Raw genomic sequence first — 10,276 nt, 5'->3', positions numbered from 1 at the left:
CTAAGGCAATGATCATGAATATAGGCATCACGTCTGTGTCAAGTAGACCGACTCCTTCATGCAACTACTACTATTACTCCACACATCGACCACTATCCAGCATGCATCTAGAGTATTAAGTTCATAAAGAACGGAGTAACACATTAAGTAAGATAACATGATGTAGAGGAATTAACTCAAGAAATATGATGAAAACTCCATCTTTATATCCTCGATGGCAACAATATAATATGTGCCTTGCTGCCCCTACTGTCACTGGGAAAGGACACCGCAAGATTGAACCCAAAGCTAAGCACTTCTCCCATTGCAAGAAAAATCAATCTAGTTGGCCAAAACAAACTGATAGTTCTAAGAGAAACAAAGATATCAAATCATGCATAAAAGAATTCAGAGGAGATTCAAATAATATTCATAGATAAGCTGATCATAAATCCAAAATTCATCGGATCTCGGCAAACACACCACAAAAAAGGTATTACCAAATAGATCTCCAAGAACATCGAGGAGAACATGGTATTGAGAATCAAAGAGAGAGAAGAAGCCATCTAGCTACTAGCTATGGACCCGTAGGTCTGAGATACACTACTTACGCTTCATCGAAAGGGCAATAGGGTTGATGTAGAAGCCCTCCTTCATCAAATCCCCCTTCGACAGGACGCCGGAAAAGGGCCCTAGATGGGATCTCATGGGTACAGAAGGTTGCGGCAGTGGAAAAGTGTTTTCATGGCTCCCCTTGTTGGTTTGGGGATATATGGGAATATATAGGCGAAGAAACTAGGTCAGGAGGTGCACGAGGGGCCCACAAGGGTGGGGGGCGTGCCCTACCCCCTGGGCGCGCCCTCCGTCCTTGTGGCCGCCTCGTGGCTCCTGTGACTTGATCTCCAAGTCTCTGGTGTGTCTTTTGGTCCAAGAAAAATCATCACGAAGGTTTCATTCCGTTTGGACTCCGTTTGGTATTCCTTTTCTGCGAAACTCTAAAATAAGGAAAAAAACAGAAACTGGCACTGGGTTCTAGGTTAATAGGTTAGTCCCAAAAATAATATAAAATAGCATATTAATGCATATAAAACATCCAAAATAGATAATAGAATAGCACCGAACAATAAAAAATTATAGAAACGTTGGAGACGTATCACGGATCCCCAAGATTAATTCCTGCTCGTCCTCGAGTAGGTAAATGATAAAAACAGAAATTTTTATGTGGAATGCAACCTAACATATTTATCCATGTAATTTCTTTATTGTGGCATGAATATTCAGATCAGTATGATTTGAAATTATAGTTTAATATTGACATAAAACATTAATACTTCAAGCATACTAACAAAGAAATTATGTCTTCTCAAAATAACATGGCCAAAGCAAGCTTATCCCTACAAAATCATATAGTCTGGCTATACTTGATATTCATCACACAAAATATTTAAATCATGCACAACCCCGATGACAAGCCAAGCAATTGTTTCATACTTTTGATGTTCTCAAACTTTTTCAAATTTCACGCAATACATGAGCGTGAGCCATGCACATAGCACTATAGGTGGAATAGACGGTGGTTGTGAGAAGACAAAAAGAAGGAGATAGTCTCACACCAACTAGGCGTATCAACGAGCTATGGAGATGCCCATCAATAGATATCAATGTGAGTGAGTAGAGATTGCCATGCAACGGATGCACTAGAGCTATAAGTTTATGAAAGCTCAAAAAGGAACTAAGTGGGTGTGCATCCAACTTTCTTGCTCATGAAGAACTAGGGCAATTTGAGGAAGCCCATCATTGGAATATACAAGCCAAGTTCTATAATGAAAAATACCCACTAGTATATGAAAGCGACAATATAGGAGACTCTCTATCATGAAGATCATGGTGCTACTTTGAAGCACAAGTGTGGTGAAAGGATAGTAGCATTGCCCCTTCTCTCTTTTCTATCTTTTTTTATTTGGGAATTCTCTCATTTTTTGCCTCTTTTTTTCGCCTGGAGTCTCATCCTGACTTGTGGGGGAATCATAGTCTCCATCATCCTTTCCTCACATGGGACAATGCTCTAATAATGAAGATCATCACACTTTTATTTACTTACAACTCAAGAATTACAACTCGATACTTAGAACAAAATATCACTCTATGAATGCCTCCAACGGTGTACCGAGATGTGGAATGAATCAATAGTGACATGTATGAAAGATTTATAAACGGTGGCTTTGCCACAAATACGATGTCAACTACATGATCATGCAAAGCAATATGACAATGATGGAGCGTGTCATAATAAACGAAATGGTGGAAAGTTGCATGGAATATATCTTGGAATGGCTATGGAAATGCCATAATAGGTATGTATGGTGGTTGTTTTGAGGAAGGTATATGGTGGGTTTATGGTACCGGCGAAAGTTGCGCGGCACAAGAGAGGCTAGAAATGGTGGAAGGGTGAGAGTGCGTATAATCCATGGACTCAACATTAGTCATACAAGACTCACATACTTCTTGCAAAAATATATTAGTTATCGAAACGAAGTACTATGCACATGCTTCTAAGGGGATAGATTGGTAGGGAAAGACCATCGCTTGTCCCCGACCGCCAATCATAAGGAAGACAATCAATAAATAAATCATGCTCCGACTTCATGACATAACGGTTCACCATACGTGCATGCTACGGGAATCACAAACTTTAACACAAGTATTTATCAAATTCACAACTACTCACTAGCATGACTCTAATATAACCATCTTCATATCTCAAAACAATCATAAGGAATCAAACTTTTCATAGTATTTAACGCACTTTATATGAAAGTTTTCATTATATCCCTCTTGGATGCCTATCATATTAGGACTGAATTTATAACCAAAGCAAATTACCATGCTGTTTAAGGACTCTCAAAATAATATAAGTGAAGCATGAGAGTTCAATAATTTCTATAAAATAAAGCCACCGCCGTTCTCTAAAAAGATATAAGTGAAGCACTAGAGAAAAATTTCCTAGCTCAAAAGATATAAGTGAAGCACATAGAATATTATAATAAATCACGATTCATGTGTGTCTGTCTCAAAAGGTGTGTACAACAAGGATGATTGTGGCAAACTAAAAAGCAAAGACTCAAATCATACAAGATGCTCCAAGCAAAACTCATATCATGTGGTGAATAAAAATATAGCCTCAAGTAAAGTTACCGATAGACGAAGACGAAAGAGGGTATGCCTTCCGGGGAATCCCCAAGCTTAGGCTCTTGGTTGTCCTTGAATATTATCTTGGGGTGCCTTGGGTATACCCAAGCTTAGGATATTTCCACTCCTTATTCCATAGTCCATCAAATCCTTACCCAAACCTTGAAAACTTCACAATACAAAACTCAACAGAAAATATCATAAGCTCCGTTAGTATAAGAAAATAAATCACCACTTCTGGTACTGTTGTGAACTCATTATTTATTTATATTGGTGTAATATCTACTGTATTCCAACTTTTCCATGGTTCATACCCCCCGAGACTAGCCATAGAATCATCAAAATAAGCAAACAACACAAAGAAAGCAGAATCTGTCAAAAACAGAATAGTGTGTAGTAATCTGGATATTTTGAATACTTCTGTAACTCCAAAAATTGTGAAAAATTAGAAAAACCTAAGAAATTTGTTTATTAATCTTGTTCAAAAGGTATCAACTCAAATTCACGCTTCTGTACAAAATGAGAATTATTTTCCTGGGCGCAAAAGTTTTTGTTTTTCAGTAAGATCAAATGAACTATCACCGTAAGCTATCCCAAAGGTCTTACTTGGCACAAACACTAACTAAAACCCAAAACCACATCAAACCAGAGGCTAGAAGAATTATTTATTGCAAAACAGAACCTAAAATGCAAAAACAAAAATAAAATTGGGTTGCCTCCCAACAGGTGCTATTGTTTAACGCCCTTAGCTAGGCATAAAACACGAATAGATCTAGGTATTCTTATCTTCGGTACTCAATTCTTTTCTCATCAAATCCTCCAAAACACATCTTAGCAATCCTATAATTTCCTTTATTTCCCTCCTAGTAGATGAACTTAAATCATTGAAAGGATTTGATTGGTAATTTTAACATTCATAAACCCATAGTCGGGATCATCACCGTATATATCATCATATAAAATACGTAGGTCATTTCTAACGGGTTCCTTCATCATTTTATTCCACCAATCCCTATTAAACCCTACATAAATTCCCCTAGTTATCCAATCAAACTCCTCAAAAGCCTCAAGATACAAAGTTTGAGAAATTTCTGAATGGGGAACTCTCCTCCTAAGATTTTCACTATAAGATTGATAATCCCTAGATTCCAAACTACACATAGTTTCTTTATCATGGAGGATATCTATGATTGGAGGGTGTTCAAAATCCTTTTTATAGAAAGAAAAAATATCCCTAGCTTCTTGAATTATAAAATCAAATTCACGCATAAGGATAATAGTGGCAATCTTTTTAGCTATTAGATGATTAATGTTGGGAAGTTTATAAAACACCTTTTGCAAAGCAGGATGAATATGCACAAACTTTCTTTCTAATTTATCAACAAGCATTACAATAGCATTCACATAACAATTTGTCTCACGAAGAATAGATCTTTTATTAATAGGTAAGGACCCCGTACAATCAAAGAATTCTTGGATAACACTCTTTCCAATAATATTACCGTCCCCTACACGAAAGATTTTTGTTTTGTAATTAAGGAGATTTTCAATTTCATGATCCAAAGAACAAAATTCAAGTATTTCCTCAAGATTTTCAGCGATAACCTCCCAACTTCAGACATGGTGGCAGCAAACAAATCTAGCAAACGAGAAACCAAAAGGCGGGCGAAGAGAACGAACGAAAGAGGGGCAAAGAAAAGGCAAATCTTTTCAAAAATCATTTTAGAAGTGGGGGATAGGAAAGCGAGAGGTGAATGACGGATAATGTAATGCAAGAGATGAGAGTTTATGATGGATATTTGGTATGTCCTAACTTGACGTAGATCTCCCCGGCAACGGCGCCAGAAACTCTTCTTGCTACTTCTTGACCTTGCGTTGGTTTTTCCCTTGAAGAGGAAAGGGTGATGCAGCAAAATAGAGTAAGTATTTCCCTCACTTTTGAGAACCAAGGTATCAATCCAGTAGGAGATGATGACCCACAAGTGTAGGGGATCTATCATATCCTTTTTGATAAGTAAGAGTGTCGAACCCAATAAGGAGCAGAAGGAAATGATAAGCGGTTTTCAGCAAGGTATTTTATGCAAGCACTGAAATTATCGGTAACAGAGAGTTTTGCGATAAGGTAATTGGTAACGGGTAACAAATAGTAAAAGTAAATAAGGTGTAGCAATATGGCACCATCCTTTTTGTAGCAAAGGACAAGCCTAGACAAACTCTTATATAAAGTAATGCGCTCCCGAGGACACATGGGAATTATCGTCAACCTAGTTTTCATCACGTTCATATGATTCGTGTTTGGTACTCTGATAATTTGATATGTGGGTGGACCGGTGCTTGGGTACTGCCCTTACTTGGACAAGTATCCCACTTATGATTAACCCATATTGCAAGCATCCGTAACTACAACATAAGTATTAAGGTAAACCTAACCATAGCATGAAACATATGGATCCAAATCAGCCCCTTACGAAGCAACACATAAACTAGGGTTTAAGCTTCTGTCATTCTAGCAACCCATCATCTACTTATTACTTCCCAATGCCTCCCTCTAGGCCCAAACAATGGTGAAGTGTCATGTAGTCGGCGTTCACATGACACCACTAGAGGGATGACAACATACATCTCATCAAAATATCAAACGAATACCAAATTCACATGACTACTTATAGCAAGACTTCTCCCATGTCCTCAGGAACAAACATAACTACTCACAAAGCATATTCATGTTCAAAATCAGAGGGGTATTAATATGCATAATGGATCTGAACATATGATCTTCCACCAAGTAAACCAACTAGCATCAACTACACTACTAGCAACCTACAGGTATCAATATGAGGTTTGGATACAAAGATTGGATACAAGAGATGAACTAGGGTTTGAGATGAGATGGTGCTGGTGAAGATGTTGATGGAGATTGAACCCCTCCCGATGAGAGGATCGTTGGTGATGACGATGGTGACGATTTCCCCCTCCCGGAGGGAAGTTTCCCCGGCAGAACAGCTCCGCTGGAGCCCTAGATTGGTTCCGCCAAGGTTCCGCCTCATGGCGGCGGAGTTTCATCCCGTGAGCTAGCTTATGATTTTTTCCTCGATGAAAGACTCCATATAGCCAAAGATGGGCATCAGAGGGCCACCAAGGGGCCCACGAGGCAGGGGGTGCGCCCCACCCTCGTGGACGGTGGGTGGCCCCCTCTGGTACTTCTTTCGCCCAATATTTTTTATATATTCTGAAAATAATTCCCTTGGAGTTTCAAGACTTTTGGAGATGTGCAGAATAGGTCTATAATATTTGCTCCTTTTCAAGCCCAGAATTCCAGCTGCCGGCATTCCCCCTCTTCGTGTAAACCTTGTAAAATAAGAGAGAATAGGCATAAGTATTGTGACATAATGTGTAATAACAGCCCATAATGCAATAAATATCGATATAAAAGCATGATGCAAAATGGACGTATCAACTCCCCCAAGCTTAGACCTCGCTTGTCCTCAAGAGAAAGCCGAAATCAAAAAATATGTCCACATGTTTAGAGATAGAGGTGTCGATAAAATAAAATACAGACATGAGGGCATCATGATCATTCTTAGAGCAGCAACACAAATACACACACACACACACACATATATATATATTGTCATATGATCTCTTATGCTAAAGTAACAATTCAATCACAATTTCAAGTATGAATCATAAACTTCATTGAGAACCAAAAAACTCTAATCTCAGTCAACGAGGCAATTGCAATTTATCATAACATCAGAAAGAGTCAATAAGAGCTTTTCAGGAAGTCCACATACTCAACCATCATTTAGTCTTTCACAATTGCTAACGCTCACGCGATATTTATGGTTATGAAGTTTTAATTGGACACAGAGAAAGATAGGGGCTTATAGTTTTGCCTCCCAACCTTTTACCTCGAGGGTAATGTCAACAATAATAGTTCATGAAAACTCACATCCAATTAGCTATATATATCAGGATCTTTCCAACACATTGTGCTTGCCAAAGGATAAAATGTAAAAAGGAAAGGTGAAGATCATCGTGACTCTTATATGAAGTATAAGACAAGAATAAAAGATAGGCCCTTCGCAGAGGGAAGTAGAGGTTGTCATGTGCTTTTATGGTTGGATGCACAAAATCTTAATGCAAAAGAACGTCACTTTATATTGCCACTTGTGATGTGGACCTTTATTATTCAGTCCATCGCTTTTATTTCTTCCACATCACAAGATTGTATAAAGCTTATTTTCTCCACACTAATAAATCATACGTATTTAGAGAGCAATTTTTATTGCTTGCAACGATGATAACTTACTTGAAGGATCTTACTCAATCCATAGGTAGATAAGGTGGGCTCTCATGGAAAAACTAGGTTTAAGGATATTTGGAAGCACAAGTACTATCTCTACTTGGTGCAAAGAATTTGGCTAGCATGAGAGGGAAAGGCAAGCTCAACATGTTGGACGATCCATGAAAATATAATTTATCGTAGATGTAAGAAAACATAACCCATTACGTTGTCTTGCTTGTCTAACGTCAACTCTTTAGCATATCATATTTTAATGAGTGCTCACAATCATAAAAGATGTCCAAGATGGTATATTTATATGTGAAAACCTCTCTTTCCTTATTACTTCCTATTAATTGCAACGATGACCAAAACTATGTTTGTCAACTCTCAGTAATTTTTATTCATCATACTCTTTATGTATGAAGTCATTACTCTCCATAAGATCCATATGATCTCTTTATTTCTTATCTTTTATTCTATTCCCTCAAGATCATAGCAAAATAATCAAGCCCTTGACTCAACACTAATCTTTATTATATAAAGCTCACGGACTCGATTACATAGATGGATCATAAAGCAAAAATCACAACTAGATCATACTAAAACTTTATTCTACTAGATCAAGATATTACCAAAAGGATCAAACTAAGAAAACGGTAAAGATAAAAGTGATGGTGATACGATACCGGGGCACTCCCCCAAGCTTGGCAGTTGCCGAGGGGAGTGCCCATACCCATGTGTTTATGTTTCTTTCCTCGAAGGTGGTGATAATGGAGTTGTTGATGATGTAGGCTTGTCGTCCATCTTCCAAGGCATAGGCTCACCATCATAGAAGGATAATCGAGACTCTGGGATCCTCAAATCTGTAGCCAAACTCATCCTCTTGAACCTATATTCATACTCACAGTTTTGGTTTTGCAGGTCATAGATCTGGGCTTGGAGGCGCTCGATTTTCTCATGAAACTTGAAGATGTCCTCCCCAATGTTCTTGTCATCCAGCTTGTGGTTGTTGATGAACTCCATGATCATTATATGATTGGAGTTGAGTCCATGTTCCACCATCTCCTGGCACTTGAAAACTTGTTGCTCCAATGCCTCGAGCCTTGTTTCCACGCTTCTGGTCTTCCTTGGTCCCTCAACATCGTGGATATGCAGCAACCCCTCACGCATCTCAATGGTTTGAGGGTGTTGCAGCACCTCCGCGAGGTAAGGGTTGATGACCTTCTCGAAGAACTTGTCCTTGGGGGAACTTGAAGACGCCATGGCGATCTAGATGTATCAGAAAAACAGCTCGAAACAAAGACAGAAAATATTTGCGTGACATGGTGGTCAAAACCTTTGGGAGATTATATAGTGAATTTTTACGGACCAAAAGAAGTATCATGCAAGAAAACAGAGTCGGGAGAGCGCACGGGGTGCCCACAAGGCAGGGGGTGTGCCCTCCACCCTTGTGTAAGCCCCGTGTCCTTCCCGAACTGGTTCTTATTTTCCTATTTTCTTAAATATTCCAAAACGGAGAAAAATTGCTATTAGAACTGTTTTGGAGTCGGTTTACTTACCGTACCACGTACCTATTCCTTTTCGGAGTCTGAAACGTTTTGGAAAGTGTCCCTTATGTATTCCTCCGGGGTTACGGTTTTAATAACATTAGTTTTAACATTTATAGGATTACCTAAGATATCATGTTTGATTCTTTGACCGTTCACCACCCTCGGATTTGTGCCTTCGAAGTTGTTGATTTTTATGGCACCGGAATGGTAGACCTCCTCGATGATGTAAGGACCTTCCCATTTAGAGAGGAGTTTGCCTGTAAATAATCTTAAACGAGAGTTGTATAGCAATACATAATCACCTACATTAAACTCATGCTTTTGTATCCTTTTATCATGCCATCTTTTAACTTTTCTTTAAACAGTTTGGCATTCTCGTAGGCCTGGGTTCTCCATTCATCAAGTGAGCTAATATCAAAAAGCCTCTTCTCACCGGCAAGTTTGAAGTCATAGTCGAGCTCTTTAATGGCCCAATATGCCTTATGTTCTAGTTCAAGAGGTAAGTGACATGCTTTACCATAAACCATTTTATATGGAGACATACCCATAGGATTCTTATATGCAGTTCTATAAGCCAATAATGCATCATCAAGTTTCTTGGACCAATTCTTTCTAGATCTATTGACAGTCTTTTGCAAAATTAATTTAAGCTCTCTATTGCTAAGTTCTACTTGACCACTAGACTGTGGATGATATGGAGATGCAATTCTATGATTAACATCATACTTAGCAAGCATTTTACGAAAGGCACCATGGATAAAATGTGAACCACCATTAGTCATTAAGTATCTAGGGACTCCAAACCTCAGAAAAATAACTTCTTTAAGCATCTTAATAGAGGTGTTAGGATCAGCACTACTAGTTGGAATAGCTTCTACCCACTTAGTAACGTAATCAACAGCAACTAAAATATGTGTATACCCATTAGAGGAAGGAAACGGTCCCATATAATCAAAGCCCCAAACATCAAATGGTTCGATAACAAGTGAATAATTCATAGGCATTTCCTGACGTCTACTAATATTACTAATTCTTTGACATTTATCACAAGACAAGACAAACTTACGGGCATCCTTGAAGAGAGTAGGCCAATAAAAACCAGATTGCAATACCTTATGTGCAGTTCTGTCTCCAGCATGGTGTCCTCCATAAGCCTCGGAGTGACACTTGCATAGGATCTGTTCCTGTTAATGCTCAAGTACACAACGTCTAATAACACCATCTACTCCTTCTTTATAAAGGTGTGGGTCATCCCAAAAGTAATTCCTTA

This window comes from Triticum urartu, chromosome 2 (assembly GCF_003073215.2).
Source record: "Triticum urartu cultivar G1812 chromosome 2, Tu2.1, whole genome shotgun sequence".
NCBI classification, from domain to species: domain Eukaryota; kingdom Viridiplantae; phylum Streptophyta; class Magnoliopsida; order Poales; family Poaceae; genus Triticum; species Triticum urartu.
The sequence above is the reverse complement of the archived record's forward strand: the minus strand, read 5'-3'. Positions refer to the sequence as shown.